Below are 25,481 nucleotides of genomic sequence, written 5' to 3' on the forward strand. Positions count from 1 at the left end.
GCCTTACTCTAATACCATAAAATGGACATCAGCACTATTGTATGGTCAATTAGTTGGAAGGAATAAAAACTGATCTTCAGACTCCAAATGAATAGAACATATGAATAACTGTACTGAAATAATCTGATAAAGCTTGATTTTAACAAATTAACATTTGATTTTCTCTTTAGCACTCTTAGGGCATGTCTATGCTATGAGATAAGGTCAAATCTTATATGGTTGACTTCTTACCACCCGATTTTGTGAAGTTGAAGGTTGTTGTCTTCACTGCAGGGAAGAATTGAATGTATTCCGAAGTAGCGCACCCCCATGAGGGAGTCCACCAGAGAGCGATGCATCATGAGCAGCTTTTTATTCTGGGTTATGATCATGGTACCCATTGTGGGGCTTGTGTTGCCAGCGGGGCTTGTGTTGCCAGCATCCCATAATGCACTTGTCTAGTCCCTAAATGGGAGGTGATGTGCTTGCATCTTGCTTGTGCTCTGGTCACCCATGAAGACTCCAAAGCAACTTGAACATGACTTGCAGCAAACCATCGTGCTGGTGATGTGTTGCTGGTGCACCTAATGGCACAGTATTTGGAGAGTGTACACGTCACTGTTTCAGGATAAGGACAGAGCTTAGCGTGGCATGGAGGCACTGTTCATGCAAGCCCCGGTGTTGATGCTTGCGCAGCTACCAGTCAATCCTCTAGACACAGCGCAATGTAGTTTCGGACACCATGAGAAAAGTTCAGATTAGGAGGACCACATTGTGATGCAGAGATGGGACACTCAGCAATGGATGCAGACATTCCAATAGTACAAAGCCACATTCTTGGAAGTTTGCCAATAGCTTGCCCTTGATGTGAGATGCCAGAATACCCAAACGAGACATGCTCTGACCATGGAAAAGTTCATGGCAGTTACCCTATGGAAGCTTGCAACACCAGCTACAGTTTAGTGGAGAATTAGTTCAGCGTGGGCAAATCGACTGTGGGGGTTGCTCTTATAAGAGCAGCCAAGGCGATCAACAGCATTCTGCTATGGAGGATTTTACTCTAGGAAACATGGACACCATAGTGGATCGCTTTGCCACGATGGGGTTCCCTAACTACTGTGGTGAAATACATGAAATGCACACCCCCATCTTGGCCCTGATCATCTTGCCTCAGAGTACATCAACCGCAAGGGATACTTCTGCATGCTGCTGCAGATGCTGGTGGATCACAAGGCCCATTTCACCGACATCAACCTGGGATGGTTGTGAAAGATGCATGATTCTCATATAACTCCTGCCTCTTCTGAAAGTGGCACTTTTTTCCCAGATAAGAAAATAAGAGTTGGAGAGGTGGAAAACTTGGCAACCCAGCCTACCCCTTGCTCCCATAGCTCATGAAGCCCTATATAGACAGTCTGCCTCCTAGCAAGGAGGAGTTCAACAACAGGCTGAGCAAGTGCAGAGTGGTGGTGGAATGTACATTTGGATGATTAAAGGGTAATTTTAGGAATCTCATGACTAGGCTAGACCTCACTGAATGCACCATTCCTGTAGGCAGTGTGGTGTACACACCATAATCTCTGTGAGAGCAAGAGGAAAACTTGTCTGGCAGAGAGGGGACTAAAGCAGAGCACCTAGTCAGAGAGTTTGAATAGTCTGACAGCAGCACAATAAGGAGAGCACAGTGCGAGGCAGCACAAATCAGAGAGGCCTTGATGGATAGCTTATTCTGCAATGCCAGTTTTTAGACTCTTCCACATGGCTCTCCATGGGATACCTCTGAATTCTCTGTGTTTATCTTTAATCCACCCCTGCAGTTCAAGCAATAACAAGATGTTTGTTCAAAGAACAGGAGATTTCTCTAGGGGAAAGCAGAAGTGGGAAACCAAAAGAGGGAGGGGAGCTCAGGGGCAGAAGAGGGATTGTCTCCTGAGGTCCTGGAGGGTGTGGTTGCTGTGAAGTCCCCCTATGTCCTGGGGACCCTGAAGGAAAAGCAAAGGAGCTGGAGGAGGAGGGACTGGGGTTGTCACTGGGGCATATGGGCTTCTAGGAATAGACCCTCTACAGGCATGAAGCCAGGCACTCCATAACAGTGACCATGGAGGCAAACATAGTCTCCTTCTGCCTTGCCTGCTGCTGTCTGGTGACTCTTCTCTCCTGGCGTTCTGCAATGTGGTCCAGGTGCTCTGTCCGCATCTCCTCCACAAGGGAGTGCATGCAGTCCATCTGCTTCTGGAGCGTGTCCTACCTTGTCTACTTTCACCTGCAGATCTGAGCCAGGTGGGCAGATGCTGGAAGAGGGGGAGTATGCATCAAGCTGGCTGCAATCCCAGTGCAATCCCAGTGGCAAGGGCAGACATCGTGGGACATACGTTGTGTTAAGCCTCACCCTAATCTGTTAGCCTACACCAAAGGGCTCTGTAAAGACAATGGCAATGTGTTCCATGCAAGGCCAGCTGTGTGTTTTAAAGCAGGCGATTTTTACATCAGTTCACGGAGTTCTAATGGAAGCACTGGGATGCAGTCTGCTCAGATGCAGGTAGAGGAAGGGGCCACATGGTGTTGCAGGAAGAGTCCTTCTTTCCCAGCCCTGTTGGGAAGGGAGAGGGAGAGACTGTGTCTGGCACACATGGCCTCCCAGGGAAAATGCTAATTTCCCTATCTCCTTCCTGCCAGGTTGCCATGAGAGATATCAGTCTTCTCTGAATGACCTGGAGTGTTTGGGAATGGATGCTGATTGTGGCCATAAACCTGGGCCTTATGCTTCAATGCTTTTGTGGTTAGTTATGGCAGACCACTTACTGTGTAGCTTGGCATGGTAAGGTGCCCTACCACAGAGGACGGAATAAGATTGGCATCCCCCAAAATGTGAGAAGCATTAAAGAGTTCCTATCTGAGTGCTTCATGCAGCTGTGCAAACAAAATGTCCACTCCATCTGAAGACACGTGAACCCCACCTCACCCACTCGCATTGTGTAGGCAGAGATAATGCTGCAGCTCACCCCTTGTTGCCTGAACCCACTTGTAGTTAGACAAAGTTTGTGAACTACCCACAAGTGTCCTCCCCAGGTTCATCAATGGTCTGGAAGATGCCCCGGGCGGGGGGATGGCTAGAAGGTCATGACCAGCTTCTGGTTCTCTGGCATGGTTGGTTGGCTAGTTACCTCCTCCTTCTCATGCCCCTCTGCCACCCTGCTCTTCTGCAGATTGATGTCAGATGTGTCTTGTTCTGACTCCACAACCACTCTGAGGGAGCTGATCAGATTCCTCTTCTCCAGAATGGCATGCAGCTGGTTATAGAAGCAGCAGGTATGAGGTGCTGCTTCAGACCATCCACTCTCCTCCTTGGCCTTGTGATAGGACTACCTGTGCTCCTTGATTTTCACCCTGCTCTGCAGGGGATCCCTAGAATACCCTTTCTTAGTGAGGCAGGTAGTGATCCTGCCATAGATCTCCTCATTCTGCTTGCTGGTTTGGAGCTCATGTAGATGGCTTCATCTCCCCCAACCTGGAAGAGGTCTAGGAGCTCCTGGACCATCCAGGCTGGTGCTCTTCTGCACCCCTGGGAAACGGAGGCCGTGAGAGCAGAAGTATTCACTGTCCGACCAATTGCTGGAGGAACTCATGTCCAGAGGTGTGCTACTCTCTCACAATGAGCTCACAAGGCTGGCCACATGGCAGAGGCTGTTTTATAGTTCCTGGGGCTTTTTGTGCTCATTAGGAGAGCAGTAGAGCTGGAAGTGCTGGCCAGAGTGGTCACAGCAGACATCTGTAGGAGTACTCCTGGAGGCCAATAGTATCAAAATTCTGGCAGTGTTGCATCTACACACCTGTCACATCAGCTATGCAAGGTCAGAGATACACGTCCTGTTTTAATCCTGGAGAAGACAGCTGGGACTTGTAATAGCTCACAAAATGGAGCAACTCTTGTAAGTTCGCCCACAGAATTTGTATACACGGAAATCCAAGTTGCATGGATATCTAATGCCATTCAAAATTTCCTAGATATTTTATCTAAAGGTGGGATTTTTCAGAACTGTATTTCTATATCAGGAGGATACTTAAAAGCTTACCCCACAAAACTGTTTGAGTTGGCTCATCTAACTGCTCCAAATGACAGAGAGAGCACAGCATTTTGTTTTTCCGTGTTTCTCTCTCTTGTAGACAAATGAGATACAGTAGAATGTCACAGTTCTGAACACCAGAGTTATGAGCTCACTGATGAACCACACACCTCATTTGGAACTAGAAATGTCAGTCAGGCAGCAGCAGAGAATAAAACACCAAAGTGCAGTGCCATATTAAACAAAATTACTGGGGAAAAAAGGGATTTTTTAAAATTGACAAGGTAAACTTTTTCTGTAATTGTTTCATTTAAATTAAGATGCTTAAAATCTGTATTTTTCTTCCATATAGTAAAGTTTCAAAGCTGTATTAATCCAATATTTAGTTGTAAGCTTTTGGAAGAAACACAACGTTTTATGGAGAGCTATGATCATCTTCCATTCCCAAGGCCTTTTTAACTCTGAGGTTCTAATGTAGTATGGTATAATGTGTAGATCTCAAAAGAAGCTATAATTCTTATGATTACTTACTGTTGTGGTAGCAGCCACAATACGGTATATATTTGCAAAACAAGTAGAAGTCACAGTTCTTGCCCATCAAAGATTAAAAAGACAAAGACATATGACTGTTGAGGAAAAAGATCTTAAGATCGTAAGAATGGTCATACTGGGTCAGACTAAAGGTCCATCTATCTCTGTAACCTGTCTTCCAAAAGTGACCAATGCCAGATGTCCCAGAGGGAGTGAATAGAACAGATAATCCTCATGTGATCCCTCTTCTGTCATCCATTTCCAGCCTCTGACAGAGGATAGGGACACCATTCCTACCCATCCTGGTTAATAAGTATTGATGGACCTAATCTCCATGAATGTATCTAGTTCTTTTCTGAACCTTGTTAAAATCCTGGCCTTCACAACATCCTTTGGCAAGGAGTTTCACAGGTTGACAGTGTGCTGCATGAAGAAATACTTCCTTTTGTTTGTTTTAAACCTGCTATCTATTTCATTTGATGACCCCTAGTTCTTATGTTATGGGAACAAGTAAATAGCGTTTCATTATTCACTTTCTCTATACTTGTCATGATTTTATAGAATTCTATCACCTCTCCCTTGGTCTTCTCTTTTCTAAGGTTATAAGTCCCAGTCTTTTTAATCTGTTCATATGGCACCCATTCCAAACGCCTAATTATTTTTTTTGCCCTTTTCTGAACCTTTTCCAGTACTAAGATATCTTTTTTGAGATGATGTGACCACATCTGTATGTAGTATTCAAGATGTGGGCATACCATGGTTTTATATAGAGGCAATAAGATATTCTCTGTCTTATTCTCTATCCTTTGCTTAATGATTCCTAACATTCTATTTGCTTTTTTGACTGCCACTGCACATTGAGTGGATGTTTTCAGAGAACTATCCACAATGATTCCGAGATCTCTCTTGAGTGATTATAGCTAAATTAGTCCCCATCATATTGTATGTATAGTTGGGATTATTATCTTCAAAGCCAGGTGATCAGAATTATTGATTGTTACAGCTGCAACTTTCAAAGGAGCCTTTAGGACCCCATACCAATTCCTACAGAAATTCTAAGTTTATGGTAACTGCTGGATTTTTTTTAAATGTGTGGTTTGTTTATTTTTTGGCTGTTCCTGTTCTTTCTTAATTGCTATAAATTAAATACTTAAATACTTCATTTTCACTTGTTTGTCAGCATTTGAGTGCAATCCCACTTTATAGGAAGCCTCCAATCAAACCGTCTCTTTGCAGATGGGTTGGTCCTGCCTGTACCTCTTGGTGTCTCAAGATATAAAGCTGAATCCCCAAAAGAGAAAGAGATGTAGACTTTTTAAAATAGATGATTTTATAACTATGCATAAGGGAAGATTTTTGACAGACTGTAACTGCTGGTGGGAACACACATGGCTATGAACTGAGTTTTAGCTTGTATCTGTTCACCTGTCCCAATGTTAAAATGTTACATTTCTTTATCTTATGTTTTCTGGGCGTTTTTCATATTCCTGCTCCTCAAAATACACCACTCTCAACAAACTGACATTGCACATTTTAAAATTATTTGAAGTCACCCAAAAGTTGCATATATTAAAAAAAAGAGAGAAAATATGTGTTATCTGCAATGGAAAGTCTATAGAATTCAGAGGAATTGAAGATGTCCACCTGCCAAAGCTCACGTTGGACATTCTGACTCTCAGTGGCTCCCACTTATCAACACACATGGTCAAGTGTCTTTGACTAGAGACCTATGATCTGAGGTAATAATGAACAAGCTGTTTATGACTTGAAATCTTCTGGGAACTTGATTTCTTTGCAATCAGATATGGAACAAAGTAACTGCTGCATAATGACAGCACATCCTAAAATGTGATGCTTTAGACACTCAGGGTGATATTCATACCAACGGTGGCTGCTGAATTGGTGTCCTGCAGCAATGATGATCAGTACCTGAATTACACAGATTTAAAATCCCCAACAATATAGCCCATTGAAAATAATGCAAGTCTTGCCTGATTAATTAGAATGTTTGCCAGAGTGGTTTTCTTTCCACCCACCCCCCAAAAGTGTTGCCTCCAATACAAGCATTTTAGTGCCTGTGCATAGAGGAAGTGGGGTCATGGCTTTACCTAGCTAGAAATGGCCCTTCTGGAGTCAGGCAGTGCTTATTAGCCCACTTCCTGGGTTTTTCCTTGGGATAGGAGAAGGATTATGCTTGCAGTTCATGGAAGTTTTCACAGAGGTGGGGACAAAGTACTAGAAATGGCCTCTCCCCTTCTAGCAAGCACTCTGTTTGCACAACGAGTCAGAAAGGAAATAAAGGTTGCCATGGGAGCCTCTGCTTTGGGGTCTCATCCTGGAGGTACTGTCAGTTTGCACAAGTGTTGGGGGCAGAAAGCTAAAGGAGACTCCCTTTTTCACCACCGATATGCCCCACACAAGTGCTGGTACAATAATGATGCTTTCCCCTTCCCTCCTAACTAGTTGCACTTTCTCCTTCCCATCAGAGTAAGACTTATTGTACTGCTCTTGAGGAATAATTTTTCCAGATTTCTCCTGGAACTCCCACTGAAGCAATGCCCCATTCTCAGGAATGGGCTACATACCATTAACACAAGCTATAGGGTTAAATCATGTAGCTTATATTCATTTTTACATCATAAAAATTATCATTGATTCAATTGGTAATTCATGGTGAACTTAATGCCATCTTTCATTGGAGGATCACGTAATGGCAAGGCATGGAACATCATTTGAGAGATAAACACTATACAGTAGTTCCTCATTTAACACTATCGATATGTTTCAGAAAACGATCGTATTAAGTGAAAACATGTTATGTGGGGTCAATTTTCCCATTGAAAATAATGGAAAAGGTGGGGGTTGCATTTCAAGCGGTGATGTCTGTTGGGACCGGGACACAAGGTTGGGGGAGAAAGGGGACTGGGCTACAGCAGGGAAGGGAGGTGTTTGGCTCTGGGGAAGGGAAGGAGAGAATAAGGGAGGGGGATTGGGTTGGGAGTATGCCCCTGTGATGGGTCTGCCAGGACCCGCACTGCGTCTGGCGAGGGGGGGGTCGCCGGGGAATGGTGTGGCGAGCAGCGAACGCTCCACCGCTTTGCAGGGAGGCAGAGGAAGCCCCACACAGCTGCTGGCAATGGTCTGGCTGGGGAAACTCAGCCACCGGCCTGCAAGCAGGGGCGGAGGAGAGGGGGCAAGTCGTCCGGTGAGGGGGAGTCAGCGGGGAATGGCACGGTGAGAGGCAAACCCTCCGCCGCTTTGCAGGGAGGCTGGGGAAGCCCTGCACAGCGGCCAGCTGGGGAAATCGTGTTATTCCGGGGATGGTCGTGTACTTAAAAAAAATCATCCTATCGCAAAAACGTGTTAAGCGGGCACATGTTAAAAGAGGAATTACTGTACTGTAAAAACTATGTTTATACAAAATGTTGTTTTGCTAGTAAGTGTTCTGCATCTGATGTGATGAACTGGTGAAAGGTCATGTTTTACTTAATTATAAATTAAAATCAAATTTTAATGAGCATACCAAATTTCAGATCTGAGTAAACTTTATACCAATGTTAAAATCAATCAAAAGTAGAGACTTATGAGGAAAGGGCATTTTGACGTCAGCTACAGTGGAAATAGTGAACAACTATAATAAATTGTGTCTTTGAGAAGTATATGACTGGACAATTCAATTCACAAAGGCTTCATTTAGAAACTCCTTATTTAGGTAAAGTTTCAGTTACACTACAGTGGACCTTTTTGACTGAGCTTAGCATTGGGCCTGTACAGATTAAACTTGTCGTACATGTTCATACCCAGAGGCAATTTTCTTGCGTAGATACAGGAACCTCTATTAATATCTAAATGGAGACATATTAGGTAGGAAGCATGATAGAAGCGCAGCAGTGTGATTTGTTATAATGTCTACTTGAAAAGCATCAGTATTAAATAGGGAGAGGAATTATGGAAAGTGATTCAAAGAAGCATTAGTAGTAAAGGGATGAAGCTAAACAAAGTGTAATGGCTCCTTATGGCAACTAGTCACATTAAGAAAGGAATGTGGCATTGGGACTTTCACCTATGTGTAAGTAGCACAAGTATTTTACAACAGAAAAGTCTGACTTCTTCTTTAAGCTGAATCCAAACCAGAAAAGAAAAAGACACATCATAAAGATGTCCATGTAGTCCAGATCAGAGCTCTCTGTACTGGCAAAAAAAAAAAAAAGTTTGTTTTGGATTATATTTATACTGTCTCTTATGCTTTCAACCTGCATGTTCACTGCTGGTGTTTTCTGTCTCACTCACACACTCTGAAGTCAATTTGGCTAAGTAAGCCCATGTTCCTACTGCCAGTGAGATAGTTGCAACTATCTTGCCCATTACTGGTTCCTGGGAGCAGGTTTGAAACTTGGCTTAGTTGTGAGAAATTACACAAAGGTCCCTTCTCTTCTCTACATTGTCACACACACTACATTGTCACACACACAAAATTTAGAACTGGACATTGAGAGAGATTTTGAAGTAAAGTGTTCTGTCCCCTCTATTCCAAATTAAAAAAAAAAAATAGCCAGAACGTCAGCTGGTATAAAGTGACATATCTTCTCTGACTTCAGTAAAGCAATGCAGTGGTAAAATAAATGAGTTATTGGCTACTCATTCAATGTACAGCATTCCGTGTTTTTATTTGGTAATAGCACTTCACTAGTTAAAAGCTCCTTTTCCACTTCATTTGAGTGTAACTTTTCATTTATTTATGAATACTGTATAACTAGGTGACCATTTCTAATCACTTACATGTGTTACCTTTATAGAATGGTACAAGAAATGATCAATAAAATAAGTAGGCCATCATCCAAGTAATAAGTGGTCAGTATTGCTAATCACTAGAACTGACTTATATCATTTACTTGGTCTCCCTTACAGTTCAGAAATTCAAAGCTGAAATTAGTTGTGCAGACGCAAACAAAGTGGATAAGTACAGTGTTTAGACAGCATTACTGGCCTGTTGGCTTGGATAGTTACTCTGTTTCTAGTTGGTCCTCTGATACAATGACCAGAGCTTACTTGAGATAAAAAGTACCGGTTCCACTTCTGAACAAGATGTTTTCTGGTATAAAGAATGACAATTCAGTGGAGGCAGATAGGTCTTTTTACCCAGAGATGGAAGAGGGGAGGATATGTTACATTACTTGTATCTTCTCCCATAGAAGGTATTTATCAATAAACAGGGAAAACTCAGTGTGTTTATATTTCAAAAGTCCTTTAGAAAATCAAGATATCACCTTGTATGTTTTCTTAGAAATTGCCACCCTTTCAGGTTATCTGCATTTCACTGCAAGGCTATTTGGACTTCTAAGACTGAAAAGTGTATTCCATGACCATCTGGTGCTTACTCAGAATTTCTCTCTACATGACCTCTCTCTGGGTGTAAGTTGGATGTCAGCATGTGGGACCTTCACAGCTTTATTACTAAGAGCTTTTCTCCATTTGGATAAGATATATTGTGGTCAAGTTATGATCTTTTACTGTGTTTTCTGCTTTGGGAGAGGTAACCACCACCCAGTTTCTTGGTGTAACTCCACTAGGTGAAACCGAACCTGGGACCTCTGGAGCTTAGTACATGAACCTCTACCACTTGAGGTAAAAGTCATTCTTCCTCTCTGTAAGAGGTCTAAGTGCCACTAGGTGGGACAGTACAGCACACCCAGAAGATGTGTGGGTTATGTTGCTTTAGGATATTAGAAAGGTGGGGCACAACTTCCCAGCATCAGAAGATACATTTAAGATTTTGCAGTGGTGTGTGTCTTGGGATTGCTGTAAAGGGTTTTGTTAATCTATTGGGGCAAATCATTTCTGGATGGAATGAGTCCATTATGCTCTTAAAATCAGCAAATCTATGACAATTTGTACTGGCTGAGAATCAACCCATTGTCTACTAACTTAAATTATGAAACTAAAATAATATTCATATTAGACATTCAGTTTGTTGGCACAACTAACACATAGCTTAGTTTAACACAGTTTCAGTTACTTTCTTTGTCAGGGTTATTAATCTTGGAAATTAATAACTTATTATCAGTAAGGTAATTTGTGAATTCCATTTTGTGAATTCCATTTTGAAAAATACACATTTGACTCATATAGTTATGAAATTAAGACTTCCTTTATCTCAAGCATTATGTCCTTAAGCGATATAGTGTGTGAGTGCTGCTTGTTTTGAGTGATATTTTAATGTCTCATATGCCATTGTCTCACTGTGGCAGTGTAAACTGCCGTGCATTTTGTGAGACGGAGCATCTGTTTGCTATCATGTAGTAATAATAAGAAGAAATTGTCACAATACTTAGTAATGATTTCTCCTTAAAAGCAATTCATTCTCTCTCTTAGTGGAGAAATCTTTTCATAGAAGTGAGGAGCCTTTGTTGTACAAAACTACTGAGAACATTGAGCTTGCAAATACAGAATCATTTAATAGTTTAAAAATGTAATGAATACATGATTGGGTGTTTATTTTTCATTTCAAGAAGTCACATATCATTGATTAGATATGACATGGTGAAATGTGGGGTTTTTTTTCTATGCCTACTTCTTAATGCACTTAACCCCAAAATGTTTAATGTTTTGACTAGCTGGGGTAGGTTTCTAAAAGGACAAATAAAATTGCATTCAGCAGATTTGTAAATACTTTTGGAGTTCTCACCCAAGGAGGTTTAGTTACTTATACAAGTTTCATTGTTTCTAATCATTAATACTGATGGATCCTCTAAAACTCTTTAGATCACAATAATTCTGTAATACAAACAGTGAGAGTAAGAATCTGAAACTACAGTTAAGCTAATAAGTATTCCAGGTTGATTTCTTAATGGGTGTAAATGAAAGTACTTTGTTGTTGTCTTGTTTGAGCTGGATCTGATAGGCTCCTAAGTTCATGTGCAGAGGTAGACAGCTTAATGTATATGGAGACCATAGGGCTGCTTTACTAGAACTGTTTATGCCCATGTTTCTGCTCCTGTAGACACAAGCAATTCTGCAGTGTGTGTAGTGGACATTTTCTGCCAAAATGAGCAAGTGATTAGGAGTGAGATGTACCTGCCTGAATCACATGATCACATGATGATTACCTATTGTGTTCATTCCCTGTTGAGCATCTGGTATTGGCCACTGTTGGCAGACAGGATATTGGGCTAAGTGGACCTTTGGTCTGACCCAGTATGGCCATTCTTAGGTTCTTAATAAACATTTCTAGTTAGAAGAAATAGGATCGTATAGTTTGGATCCTAGTGAAAATAGTAAAGGAACTGGTGATGGTCTGTCATGATTAGAGAACCAAAGCATAAAAGAATCTCTTGTAGTTACTCTAGACACAAGAGGTTAACATTCCTTGTGTAGGTATTAACGGAAATAAGATGTTCTTCCTCTTTTAGCTTCTACCAGGTGCTTGATGGCCATGAAATAGTGGAAGGCAATATGATGTGTTGGTTTCATAAAGGGATTAAAATATTCATTATGATAGAAAGATTGTGCTAAAGTTGCCTACATTTTGCATTGTGCTGAGTATGAATGTCTCTTTCAACAGTTTATTCACATCACTCAGGCATATGTGACCAGTAGATACTTAGCTGGCCACCATGTGCTGTTACACATCAGTTTATCAAGCATTTGTACATTGCTGTCATGGACATCTGAGATTGTATTAAAAAAATAAATAAATAAAACCACATTCTAAATCCACAAAACATAATGATGTCTAATATTAACTAAATTCTCACAGTGGAGCTTGGCTGATATTTCTCACTGTTACCAACATGCTTGTATCCATTATGTCTGACAGTGAAGAACTGCATGACAGAGTGGCTGAAACTTGGCCCCTTTGGAAGGCAGTGGGAGTTTTGCCATTGTTTCCAGTGGGGTCAAGAGTTTGGTCCATATGTCAATGATGATGTAATTTAGATATTGAGGAGTAATTTAGCTTTACAAATTGTAAGTTATTCATGGTACACTAAACAGCTGAAAGAATCAAATCAACAATTTTCAATCTGCTTTCCCTGGAATATTTTTTCTCTATTCCTTAGACCTGCACCTATACATTACAACTGAGGGTATAAACAGGATGTCCTCTGTTAATTAGCTTTTCCCATATTTGGTACACAAATAACCAAAACGACTTTACTTTCAAGAGCTAAATTGGCATTACTTTCAAGAGCCATGAAGCAAATTCATCATTCATGGAATGACATCAATTTGGCAAGTCTGGTGAAGATGTGCCAAACAGTGAGAGAACACTCTCTTGTTCATATCTGTACTCCATCTCTCCAAGAAGAGTATGGTAAGTTGGCAGGAGAGTGTTTCCTGTCGACTCAGCCCTGTGTAGACACTGCAGCAAGTGGCACTAACTGTATCAACTTCATTTCTGTTGTTCATGTAAATGAAGTAGCCTAACGTAGTCCAATTTACTGCAGTAGTGTAGACCCAGCCATAGAAGCAAAGATCCAGTAGGCTGGCCACAAATACCGCACCTTACTTTTTTTTTTCTTTTTTTTTTAAAGAAAATAGATTTGTGATTAACAGCAGGCTTCTGTAAGTTAGAGAGGTGACCCTCTGTCTTAAAATTGGGATCAGGTTCTAAATCCACAACGTTCAGTGATGTTCAGATCTGGGGGTTGAGTTGGTGTCATTAGGAACAAAAAACCCACTTGGGAGATTTTACTTTGGCGCATATGGTCCTCAAATTTCAAAGAGATTTTGGTTCAGGTATAGCCCTAGTTAGAGCTGTAAAGATATTCATAATTGGAATTTTTCAGTCTTTTCAAATATCATTCTGCTTTATCTTTGGCAACTTATACAGTATAAAAGAACCACACAGGCGCAGAGTGATCCAAATAACTGTTTACACTAACTAGATTCAGTTCTGCATAGCCAACCCACCTAGACACACTTTTGCTCTGGCAGGGATCTGAAATACAGAAGACAGTGAGGGCCACTAGAGGGCTTGAAAACTATGTACAGGAAGCTATCAAATTCCTGTACACTCTGCTTTACAGGGTACAGGTAAAGGCATATAGAGAGACGGTTTGAGAAAATGTAAGCTGCCCAATATTTTTGCCTGCTGCTTCTGCATAGGTATAGTTAAGTACCTTTCTATGTAGTGTTGTTCAGGTTAGTGCTGAATGATTTCCTACTTGTTTATGCTTAATTTGTCTCTGTGATGGTATCTTAAAATAGTGTTTTGTATATTCTTGAAACCTCTATATTTTCAGTCAAGTTAGATTAGTCACTGGACCCATGGGGTCCATGTCCAGGAGTCCAGACAAGTTGCGGGGCCCAGAAAAGTGAGCACTCCTGCTCTGCTGTGAAATTTTGGGATAATTTACTTGCATGTCCATGTAGCAGTGTTACTGTGAATATGATATAAGATTTGGTGACACTTATGTTCCTAGTGCATCATCCAGAATAATGTTGTCGGGGACTCTAACCCAGATGGCCTCAGTTCGTTGTCTGACCACAAAGAGACAGGCAACACCAGCAAGGTCCAATCACAAGCTCTTTATTGAAGAGTGCACACAACAATAGAGAGCGGCCCATCTCCAAAGAGAACCAGCACAGTTACAAGTAGGCTTATATAGACAGTTCCGTCGCGTCACAGACTACACGATTAAGCAACCCTCCCCCCTTTGTCAGTTAGAAGCTTCTAGTATTCATGCTTACCTAGCCAACTATACAATGTGGCCTTAAACAATTCATAATGCATCAGCAACTCTCTTATCAATCACAGAAGACAAGTACCAGGAACAAACAGAGGGCAAAACAGGGAAGATCAGAGGGAGAATAGAAACAGGGAGTTCCTTGATCAGTTCTCAGAACAAGCGGTTACACTCCTCCTCAAGTACAAGAATGCAATTTTTCACTTAGTTTACTTCTGCTCCAGTTCTGCTCAGGGATTACCCAGAAACCTTTGTTAGCTTCTTTTTGGTTTTCCTTAGGCCCTCTTTTCTAGGGCCTAACAATGTCGTTGTTGTTTTCTGCTTGTTTAAATAAAAAAAAAAAGCTTTAAATCAACACAGGTAATGTTAGCTAAAATTGACAGTTCCTGAATTTCAAAACAACTTTCCTACGTGTATCATAGCCCTAGCCTGCATCCAATGTTTACAGAAGCCATGCCACTCTTCATGGAATTTTCATTAAATTGATCCATTTTGCACCTAATAAGTCCATCTTCCTTACCATTTTCCTCATAATTTCAAGTAATAGACTAGGTTTTTTCCTGGCCCTTGATATTCCTATTGTATGCTACATACTCTTTATGTCCCTTAACTCATTCAGTAATAAGTGTGTGGACATACAGATACAAAGTGTGAACCATAACCAGGTGAAAAACTGTATTTCATAGTATTCAGCAGATTTACCCAGCACTGCATGAGTCTTTCAGGGCAGCAGACAGAGGACAGCAGGGGGAAGCGGGCAGGAGTCAGGGTAGAGGTGTGAGGAGGGCTGAGTGCAGAGGATGGGGGACACAGAGCAGGAGGTGGAAGATGTAGGGGGGGTGCAGGACTCAGAGGATCTCAGGCCAGGAGGCAGGGGGCTGGGAGGTCAGGGCAAAGTGGCAAGTGTGGTGCTGCTCGGATGGTAGTTCCTTCTAGGGGCTAGGACTGCGCTGCCGTGGTGGCTCCTCCCAGAAGGCTGAAAGCTCCTGGTTCCCTCCCCTTTGTCAGTGGCTCCTTACAGAGAGGAGAGTCAGGGGCTGGGCTGCCTGACCCCCACTGGCAGCTCCTCATGAAGGGTGTGTAGACTGGAGTTGCTGGCTGAGGGGAGGGTTTTAGGAGAAGGGGAGCCATGTATCTGGGCCAGTGGTCGGCAATATGGAGAGTGCTGGCCCCAGCTGGTCACTCTTTTCCTGATCCTGTGGTCACTCTGAAGTATAACTGTCCCCCACCATTGTTGCCCCTTGTGGTCATTGAGGAGCATGACTGTCCCTGCTAACAGACCCTTCCCTTTCTGTATTATAGAAAATAATTGTATTCCAGGCACACCCCATTGCTCTGGAATAACCAAATCCTGACTGTACTTTAGGTTAGGATAGGAGTAAGCTACATATCAAATTTGGTGGTCCTAGCTCTTACTGTTTAAGAGAAGTTCTTGAAAAAATGGTCTTACAGACAGAGGGTATGTCTACACTACCCCGCTAGTTCGAACTAGCGAGGTAATGTAGGCATACCGCACTTGCAAATGAAGCCCGGGATTTGAATTTCCCGGGCTTCATTTGCATAAGCGGGGAGCCGCCATTTTTAAAACCCCGCTGGTTCGAACCCCGTGCAGCGCGGCTACACGGGGCTCGAACTAGGTAGTTCGAACTAGGATTCCTATTCCGAACTACCAGTACACCTCGTGGAACTACCTAGTTCGAGCCCCGTGTAGCCGCGCTGCACGGGGTTCGAACCAGCGGGGTTTTAAAAATGGCGGCTCCCCGCTTATGCAAATGAAGCCCGGGAAATTCAAATCCTGGGCTTCATTTGCAAGTGCGGTATGCCTACATTACCCTCCTAGTTCGAACTAGGAGGGTAGTGTAGACATACCCAGACACACTAATTCTCAAAATTATATGGCAAGAGAGAGATAACAGTCCTCTCCAATATTATTAAAAAATATCCGCATTTGCACCTCCCAGTCATGTTCACCATTTCCTTCAGCTGTGTCCTGCAATACCTGTGTCTCATGAAGGGCAGCATTGTCCAAAGAGCAAGCATTGGACTGATTTCCCATTGACGTCTGTGGGTGTTAGCCAGCACTGGGTGGTTTTGGAAATGCCAAACAAAAGTAACCCAACGTGTTAGAAAAAATACTAAGCAACATTTTTTTTTGTATTCTTGTTTTGTACTGTTCATCTAATTATACTCTGACTTTTGTTTTCTTTACTTTTTCAGGCACAAAAATTGCCTTTTCCCAGTAGTAAATTCATTCTTGTTTTATTAAGATGGTAGGGTAACTCACAATGTTGTCCTGTAATGCATTTTATAGCATGTACCTTCATACTTTACCAGTGACGTGTTAATGTCAAGGGTTTTTTTTTTTACTTACATTTATAATGCAAATTTAATCAAAGTTTTCAGAATGATTTCAATTAATCCTTAAAATGCTGACATTTTGTGGAATGTGCGCCAAATTAATACTTAGGAGGATGGATGTTATATGCGAGCCAAATTGTCAAAGAGGACCCTACCCTTGCCTTCATTAATTAATATGCAGACCATGTGCATATGTACATTTTGAGCACAGAAATCTTACATACCCTGAGATGACAGTGTTTTCTGAAATATTTTGACTTGTGGATTTCAAATTTTTAAAGAACATAAGACCAGCCAAAACCAGCTAGATCAAAGATCAGTGTAGCCTAGTGTTCTGTTTTCCATCAGTAGCCAATATCAGTTGCCACAGAGGGAATGAACAGAACAGGTAATCCTCAAAAGATTAATCTCCTATCACCCTTTCCCAGCTTCTGGAAAACGGAGGTTAGGGACACCTTCTCTGCCCATCTTGACCAACAGTCATTAATGGACCTATCCTCCATGAATGTCTCTACTTCTTTTTTGAGCAGCGTTATAGTCTTCACAACATCCCCTGTCATTAGTGTAATGCTTAGCAAGTAATTTGGAAGCAGGTTGACTAGGACAGAAGACACAACACATTTCTTTGTAAATGTGTGAGGTTTTATCTCAAATTTCCATAGGGGTATGTCTACATCTACAGAAGAAGATCAAAGCTGCCGCTGTTGATCTTCCAGGATTCAAATGAATGGGTCTAGTTAAGACCACTAATTAGAAGTGAGAGGGGCACACCAGTCAATGTCAGTAAACCTGCTTTCACAAGAAGTAAGAAGTCGAAGAGAGAGTGTTCTTCCTTTGAATTCCTGCTGTGTAGTCAGCACCAAAAGTCGAGTTAAGGTACTTCAACTTCAGCTACGCAATTAATGTAGCTGAAGTTATATATCTTAATTCGACTTTGTCTTGTGGTGTAGACATACCCCGAATGCCTAATTCATATCAAGTTTTTTTTCTGAGTTAAAGCACCTTTTTTACTATAGTCCCTGCCATACTGCCATAACATAATTTCTGTTACATGCAGTAATGATGTACAGTTAGATCTGGCCATATTGAACAGAGCTGTGAAGATGGCTTTCCATTTCAGTTTAAAATTCAGTTCAATTTGCAAAGTCCTATTAAAGTTTGTGAACCATCCATTTTTTAAGAAAATCTGGGCTAATTTGATTTTGTTCATCAAAACTACATAACATATTCAGTTTCTTCTTCAGTGAATCTATTTATGAATTTGAGCCAAACTCCTGGGTTTCATTTAGATTTCTACATTCTAATCTCTGTGTATAGACTATCTGAATGTATGTAACTGAAGCAATTTTAATGCACGTTAGGATAATACTGTGTGTGTAATTATTTTTGCTCTTGGGACTATAAAACTGCATGGTTTGGGGTTATTTTTTGAAACGCAAGATGGGTTAGCTGAGGTTTGGGTTTTTTAAAAATATTAACTCTGGTCCCTTTGTTAATAGGAGTCACTTTTTGAGGTCAGGAAGGTCAGCAAACAGCAGTATGCTTCAGTTTCTGAAATGGGAGTGGCTGCTTTGTGTTGGCTCTTAGTTAAAGTAGGTGGAGAGTGAGGAGAAGGATACAAGCCGATTTCTCCCCCTTTGCGTGGGTATCTTGAAGTTAATGGCTCACAGAGTAGTGTGAGAGCCAAAGGTTAAAGATAAACACATTAGTATTAAAGTGAGGTTCTGCTCTGCAGAGTGACTGTAAAGATGACATTAAGGATGTACTGAATGAATAAGTGAAAATACAATTAAGCAAATCCAATGATTTTTTTTAACCATTTGTGTTCTGTTTCTGAGCAGTCAGTGAACTGGGGGAAGATATTCCATCTGTGTTATATCAAGTGTTCTGTAATATTTGTATATTAGATGGCCATTTGAACTTTTCATAGGAACCTGGGATGTTGCTACATAGATGAATTACTCTTCCATTCCATTCCTGGTTTGTGCAGTGCGTTGCCATGTGTCTTGAGTTTCGTAACAAGTTTGGAGATTTTCCACTTTGTCTAAATAATTAAATATTCACTGGAGCAGGAACTGGACCCTAAGGAACCTAACCACTGGACTAGAGAGTCCGTCCCTCTCTTGCTCACTGTTTTGGCTTAATGAATAGTTTATTATTGACACTAAGTGGAACAACTGGGAAAGGATGGGCAGAGGAAGAGCGAATGTCACACTAACCCTGTGCTTAGGAAAATCCTCTTGGATATGGAATTTTAAGTCCACATTTCAGTTCTTGTTCTGTCTGTTTATTCTGCAGTAGTTATTCTGGTCAGCTTCCCCATGCAGACAAGATACGGAAGCTTTATCCCACTCCAAGCAGGTTCTGTGAGCAGAGAAATTGTATTTATCTGGTAAGGAGAGAGCTAAAGAGAAATCCCTAGCAGCTCAAAATCTTTCCATAGCTGCTGTCAGCAGGGAGTCAGAAGGAATCAGTCAAGTCCCCATGCAGCTCCTCTCCCCTGGGAGTGAAGACTTTACAAAGGGCCCACTAAAGATTCCAGTTGCCCCTGAAATTTGTGTGTTTAGGATGAAAGAGGGCAAGAAGAAGGGAATTAAAAGACAATATTTACCAAGTAGACACTTCAGTTGTTGTAACTATCTATAGCAATGTTTTTCAATGAAGGGGAACAAACTTCCCTTTAAGGAATGATTGCTTCCCTGTAAGGTGCATTTATTTATTTTAATCCAATTATTGCATCACTGAAAAAAATGAAACTGAAACAAAGGTCAGGTAGGGCTGTACAGCCTGTAAAACATGCTTTTGCTGTGCTCTTCCTGCTAGTTTACAGTAGTAGTTAACCTAACCATAGCAAGGGCTAATATTAACTGATGTTTCTCAGTGCGCTGATGCAATACATTTGTTGACAGGTAAGTGAAAATGATGGTTAGCTAGAACAGGCATGCTAATATTGGTTCCAATCAAAATAAGGATGAAAATCAATATTTGTAAAATGGAAAAAGGACAAAAATAAATAAGAAAAATATTTTCTGCACATCTTCAAGGACAAGGCAAATAAAGAATAAAACAGGAAATACAGTAGTATTTTTTTTAAATACTGTGTTCTAAATATTTTATGTCTTTGTGTAAATGTATTATTTCTTTTTCATTTTAGGAATAGATGTCACTACTGTATATTATAGCTGAACGGTTCAAAATAAATGCTGAGATTCTTATGTCAATGAACTTACAATGTCTACATAAAACTGGATGATACTGTACAATACAACTCAAACCACAAAACAGCATGTGGTCTGCATAGCTCGACTGATTCACATAATAAGTTTAACCTTGCAATTGAATTTGAAAAACATTCCTACTATATTTACTGTTCTGAGTTACTTACTACAAAGCTGACCTGATTGCAATTGTGGGAAAGAAGATTACTCTTTATAAATATTACCTAAGAGACTTCTGCAACAGCTGCCCTATTTCAGAGGGTTTATGCTTTCTTTGTTACAAAATAAATAGAAATGTACTGTTACGATAAAATGGGTAAAATTAGAAATAATCATAGCCTGTCCTTAAGAAATTTGCTACTTATTGTAACCCTTATGCAAATAGGCCCATTGCTTTTGTTGGGACTTCTTAAATTAATAGATTTAGAGTCAGATTTTTATAGGATCTTGCTCAATTTTTATAAGTTTATATGCCTCTGAATATGTAAACCTAGCCCGTATGCTAGGACATAAAGCCAACCACTAAATTCCTGAACTAGGAAAGCAATTTTCTCTACATCATGTTATGGCATCATTTGTGTTTATGTCCTTTTCCAATGTAAGTGCTGCGAGTGGGGGGTGGGGTATTAATTAATGTTTTTTCAAAACTCAAGACATTTGTTTGGGGAGGTAGGTGATGATTCTAGGATAATGACAATAACAGCTGATGAAATGCTACAATTCATGTTTGTTTTCTTAGCACTTACATATATTTCCAGTGATGAGAATATTCATGAGCCCATTCTTAGTGAGAAATGCTCAAAAGGCAGAGAAAAGTAAGACAGTGAGAGAGAGCATGCTTATTGCAAAATTAGAACTGGTACTATCTACAGTCTCTCAGCATGGGGACTAATGACTTGAGCAGGTTTGCAACTGGAATAGTTAAATGGTAATGTTGATTAGGCTGCTCTTATTTGCTGCTTTAGTTTCTGTATCCATTTAATGGGATCACTGGCAAAACAAATTTCTCGTGGCTCCCATCCAGATTGTGGTACATTGCTGCCCCATTAAAGTGAGTCAGCCAAATGTCCTAGTGGTGTCTCTTCCAATAGAAAATTATTTTCTTTCACTGTATAAATGGCATTGACCTTTCAAGCAGGAGGGAGCAGCTCAAAGAATCTGACTGCCAAAAATCTCCATACCTAGGAATTGTGATTAAACTGTAGTCTCTCTCACTATTCCCTAATAATACTTATTATCATTGGGGTTTAAAATTCTATGCCTTCCCTTCCTTTCCTTAAAACCTACTTAGTAAGCACAATGGTCTGCTGACTACTATTTCAAACTGGATTGTTTGCCAAAAAGCATAATTTTACTGCTATATCTGCAGAGCCTTAAACAAATTATTTATACAGTCTTTGACATCTGTAGAGCTATTATGTCTGCTTGACAAGCATAAAAGAATTATAGTCCAAGATTGATTTCTTACTCTCATTGGGAGTTTCCACTTTTCTTTGGGGATTATTTTGTGATAACAGGTTAACATCATTGTAATTTCCTTATGAGTTTCAAAATATCTCTGTTCCATAAAAATCCCATTTTGAATATAATATTTTTAAATTGTTGTCAGAAAATATTTCACTTTTTTTTTGCTGACTTCTTTTTTTCTGAACTGGGGCATTTAAACTTTGATTCTCCCTTTCTTCCTTAGAAAGAAGTAACCTGAATTATTTTGCTTGTTGTACAAAGCGGTTTATGATACTGTAGTCAAAGATAATTTTGTTCATGAATCAACAATAGTAAAAATTAAATGAATATCTATGCTCATAAGCATAATGTCAGTCTACATAGAGTGTGATGGCTTCAGAAAGATCTGGTTGCTGCTTTGTGGGTTCTTAATCATTAATGTAAATCGTGTATTTAAAAATCAAAGCAGTAACAATGATCTGTCTGTATACTCTGTAACAAAACTAAACTTTGTTGCATTAATTGTATGGGTATAAATTCTATATACTATGTTATTCCCACTGAAAAGCTTCCAGTAGGACTTCAGCAGAGTATAATTTGTGTCTATCTTTGATTTAAAAGACTGCAACTGTTCTACCTAGGAAAAAGACTACTGAGAGGGGCTAAGATGGAGGTCTATAAAATCAGGAGTGGTGTGGCAAAAGTGAATAGGGAAATGTAATTTATCTCCTTTATTTAATACAAGTACCAAGGGTCAACTCATAAAATTAATAGGCAACAGATTTCAAACAAATGAAAAAGTATTACTTTATGCAACACACAGTCCAATTGTGAAACACTCTGTCAAGGTAAAACAAAACAAAACTGGGTTTAAAAAAATTAGCTAAGTTCATGAAGGAAATGTCCATTAATGGCTATTAGTCAAGATGGTCTTGAATGCGCCCCATGCTCTAGTTGTCCTAAACCTGTGACTGCCAGAAGCTGGCACTGTATGACAGGGGATGAGTCACTCAATAATTACCCTGTTCTATTCATTTCCTCTGAGCAGAGGGGATTCTTAACCTGGGGATTGTGGCCCTTCAAGGGGTTGCAAAGTTATTTGATGGGAGAGGGGAACTGCCAGCCTCCATCCCCAAGCTCTGTTTCACCTCCAACATTTAAAATAGTGTTTTGAATTTATAAGGGGTGGCACTTGAAGACTTTCTGTGTGAAAGGAGTCACCAATGCAAAAGTTTGAGAACCACTGCTCTGAAACCTCTGTCAGGATATTTCTACACAAACGTTATTTCGAAATAACTAGTTATTTTGAAATCACTTAGTCTGCATCTACCCAGCAGGCAGTTATTTTGAAATATCAAAATACTGTGAAGCTGGAAGTTTTCTTACTCTGACTCCTGTAACCATCATTGTACGAGGAGTAAGGGAAGTGGGAGGAAGAGTGCTCTATTTCTAAATAAGTGCCGTGTAGATGCTCCCAGTTTCAAAATAAGTTATGCAATTGATGTAGCTCAACTGGCGTAGCTTCTTTCGAATTAAGCACTGCTGTGTAGACGCACCCTCGGTGACCATTGTTGGAAGATAGAATTCTGAGCTAGATAGGCCTTTGACTTAACCCAACATGGCCATTCTTCTTGTTTTTTATTCTGTCTGCACTGGATTGAATTTTTCCCTATATCTGGATTGTATCTAATTGACCAGTGGTTTCAACTGCTAAAGGACATATGTTAAGAGTATTATAGAATTCCCTATTTTTTGTGTCAACTTCCAGATCAACTGTATGTCTTGTGATTTATCTGTCCTATTAATACGCTCAGCAGATGGCACTATAGCTGTGGTAGGTTTGCGAGTCTAATGAACCCTTTAAGGCTTCTTTCCAGTTCCTTCTGAACTAATTTCTGCTAGGTACACTATCTAGGATCTGGGAAACATGTGAGCAGTTTTCTATTTGTCTAGACAAAACATTCCCTCAACTCATTCATGTTCTGAAGACAGTTGATTTATTGTCGTGTTGAAATAGCTTTTCTCTGTTGGTTTGAACTCTTGTTAATAGTCACTTATTTGTAAGCTTTCACAAATAATCACAAGGATTAATCTTTGTAAGCTTTCACAAGTAATTTCAAGTAGGCTTCTCAGAAGTGTGTTTTTATATGCAAGTATAATCAAAGATTAATCCTTGATTATTCTCATCTTTAGTATTTTTGGCAGCTCTCTTAGTCCTGTTCTCTCATCTGATCTTGGCTATTTTAGGCTTGCACCTAATATATCCAACACGTCCCTCTCCTGTGCTTTGCAGAAGCTTTTAACTTCTACAAATATATTTGAACCATTATTAGGAAACTATTAATCAGGAATTAAAAGTTTTGTGAAGATAGATTTCCAACAAGAAACCAATGTTTTGGTCTAGCTATCTAGCAGGAAGATTCAAAGCAGCCTCTGAAAATCAAAGAACTTGACTGTTTTTTAGATTTTATAGTTTCATATCCAAATGTCCTTTGTGAGTGAGACCTCTTTTCCCAGGTCCATTAATAAATTATTATAACTCTGGGGAGTTGTATCTACTCCTCTATTTATATGTATAGACTAGGGAGGAATGTTGCAGTAAGTATATGGTTCTGTAATTCTTTATCGTGTTACATTTCTATGGTCCAGTTTTTAAAAATGTACTGCATCTAAAGTTTTACCTGGCACACAACTGCATCTAGCAATTACCTCTGTATGTCCACAGCATTCTTTGTTTTCCAGGTGGGTAATCTAGTCAAAATCTGGTCAAAATCTGTCTTTTGGTAAATTTCAATTCCAGATTATCTGTATTAAACATACATGATATATTTTGCCTCTACATACTATGGATGCATTTACTTGTCTGTCTGGGGTAATGTGTTTATCAATTTGATGCACTGTTCTGCAACAAAAGAAATTTGAGCATCATCCTTTAATAAATTGAACCCAGGTCAGTCATGTCATATTTGTAACAGCCTATTTCCATGGATAAAGTGCTCAGAGTTGCTAGTATATTTTATTAAATGCACTCTTCTCTAGGAGCTGCTTTGTTACAGAAATCCATGCTGGCTGCTGCTTTTTCTCACTAGTTTATCAGGGAATTTATTTGATTTTAATAATGCTGACAACTGGAAAATGCCCACTGCTTTAGTCAATATTAAAGACCAGACCCTCACGGCTCTGTTTCCACTTCCAGCCCAGTGGAGTAGGAGGATATAAATGGATTTATATCACTTTTATTCCTCTGACTTTCGCATATCTTTGGACTGGCTGAAGACTATTTTGGCCTGCCACATAATTTAGTGCAACTTTAAGGCTGTTCTTAATTGTCCTTAAAGATCCATTCCAGAAGCCAGGGATCACTGGAGTACAGTAACACTCTGGACATATTCCCTCTGTGCACCATGGAGGGAAAAATAGTTAGTTATGTTCTATCTTAGCTCTCTGGTGCCAGCTAGCAAAGGATAGGAAGAATAATGAGAAGGGCATCTATACCTATTGTTGCAGGGCAGGTGAGATGGATTGATTAGAAGGGGAGAGAGGCAGCTCTGAAAACCAAACCAGCAACGGCCCTGAGACAGGGCTGGTAGAAATGAATTAAGGGCCAGCTGGGTTGACTTCAGGCTGCCACAGGAGCTCTTTTAAAGCCTTCTCTGAGTTGGAGGCCAGGGGAGAATGGAAGAGGATTTTGGAGGAGGTGAAGGGAAGTGAAAGCTGGTAGGGAAAGAGACAGAGAAGCTGATAAACAGAACGGTCAGCACTGCCAGACTAGATGGGGAAGGTCAGGGGCTCTGACAGGGAGGGTTTGGACTCCCTTGCCCAAGTGGCCTGAGAGCCCATCCAGTGACAGACGAGGACTGCCTACTCAGCCCAGGCTGACCAGGGTGAGTGCCCATTTAGCCCAGGGACAGAAGCCCAAAACACTGGAAAGGGCAATTGAGTCTGCAAGGTCGTGGACAGAGCAGGGGTCTGTGACCCTGGAGTGGGTCTGCCCCTACCACACTGTTAGCAACAAGAAGATAGTTAGGGATGATGTGGGACCCTTCCGGAATGGGGAAGGCAATCTTGTGATGTGGGGGAAAGCTGGAGTACTCAATGCTTTTTTGCCTCAGTCTCCACAGACAAGGTCAGCTCCCAGTCCACTGCACTGGGCAGTACAGTATCCGGAGGAGGTGAGCAAACCTCAGTAGTGAAAAAGC

This window comes from Pelodiscus sinensis, chromosome 8, assembly GCF_052426305.1.
Source record: "Pelodiscus sinensis isolate ZL-2025 chromosome 8, ASM5242630v1, whole genome shotgun sequence".
In the NCBI taxonomy this organism is placed as follows: Eukaryota; Metazoa; Chordata; order Testudines; family Trionychidae; genus Pelodiscus; species Pelodiscus sinensis.